The sequence below is a fragment of the Limulus polyphemus genome, unplaced genomic scaffold, assembly GCF_000517525.1.
Source record: "Limulus polyphemus unplaced genomic scaffold, Limulus_polyphemus-2.1.2 Scaffold16, whole genome shotgun sequence".
NCBI classification, from domain to species: Eukaryota; Metazoa; Arthropoda; class Merostomata; order Xiphosura; family Limulidae; genus Limulus; species Limulus polyphemus.
This window is the reverse complement of record NW_013665626.1, coordinates 1,101,781-1,103,183: the sequence shown is the minus strand read 5'-3', so window position 1 is coordinate 1,103,183 and position 1,403 is coordinate 1,101,781.

Sequence of the window (1,403 nt, the reverse complement as noted above, 5' to 3'; positions counted from 1 at the left end):
CCGCCGATTTAACGACTTCACATCTCTTCAAATCCGCGAAGCAATAAAAATCCTACAGCAAACCCCCATGATCAACAAACAATCGACAGGAACAGCACGCATACTGCTACTTCTTGGCGAGAAACCCCCAAGCCACAATACAACGCTCCACCAATTAACGCCTTCTATGAGCTAGATACCACCACCTGCTTACCCATACCTATAAATATCCACCAACAGTAATCACAATTCACACAACATTCAGCCTTGATAATGGATGCAGAATGCATTCGAAACGCGTCGGCCAACTCATCGCTATCTACAACTTTTACCCGTTGTTCTAACAACGTTAAGACGGCTTATCGACTTCTTGAGAAGAATTCTAAGAAGAAAGTAAACTTACAGACATCGGTCTTGTTTAATAGAATTCAAGGAATTAAATATAAACATATATATATAAACACACACATATATGTGTGTGTGTGTGTGTGTGTGCGTGTATAAATCAAAAGTCCATAGTAAAATCACGCATACTGGACTGTACATTCCCTAGAACTCGGCACATGAAACAAAACGAAAACTCAACATACTAAAAAACATAATAAACACAGATATGAAATTTTGCTCACTTGGCAACCTTAATGACGAATTCAACGAATTAGAACAACACTCAATCAAAGGTAATAAATTTCCTTCAAAACCTATCGAAAGAATTACACACATAAACAACAACTAACAACACAAAAGACAGCCAACCAACAATCAAAAAGTCAACGAAACAAAAACACTACATTGATGCACACTTTACATCCCAGATATCAGCGACAAACTAGCTAACATTAGGAAATAACTTATAACCAAACTTATAACCTCGCCGACCACATTTTATTCGGAAAGTCACGTCTGTAAGATGATCCACTATGTCATATGGGCCTTCCCATGGAGAAGAACTCTTAGAAGACTTCCTTTGGTCTTCCTGGGATTATAAAACCACACCTTGTCTCCTGGTACAAAGCTGACTTCAGTAGATCTCTTATCATAACATAGCGTCATGGAATCAGCAGACGTTTTCAAGTTTGAATGCACTTGATGGTGAATATCATCCATCCTTTCCGATAACACTTTCACGAACTTTGATACATTTTCAGGCAACTCTTCATAAGGTGGGCGTCCTGTTATCAGACCGACTGGCAACCGAAGTTCCCGACCAAACATCAACTTTGCTGGAGTGTATCCACTGGTTTCATGCTCTGCTGTTCTATAGGTCATCAACAGTGGAGGGAGTAAGACATCCCAGTCATCTTGGTGGCTATTACAAAACTTTGCCAATTCCAGCCCAAGTGTCCAATTGCATTTTTCTACCATCCCATCAGACTGTGGGTAAAGTGGCGTTGTCCTGGTCTTTCGTATGGCAAACAACTTGC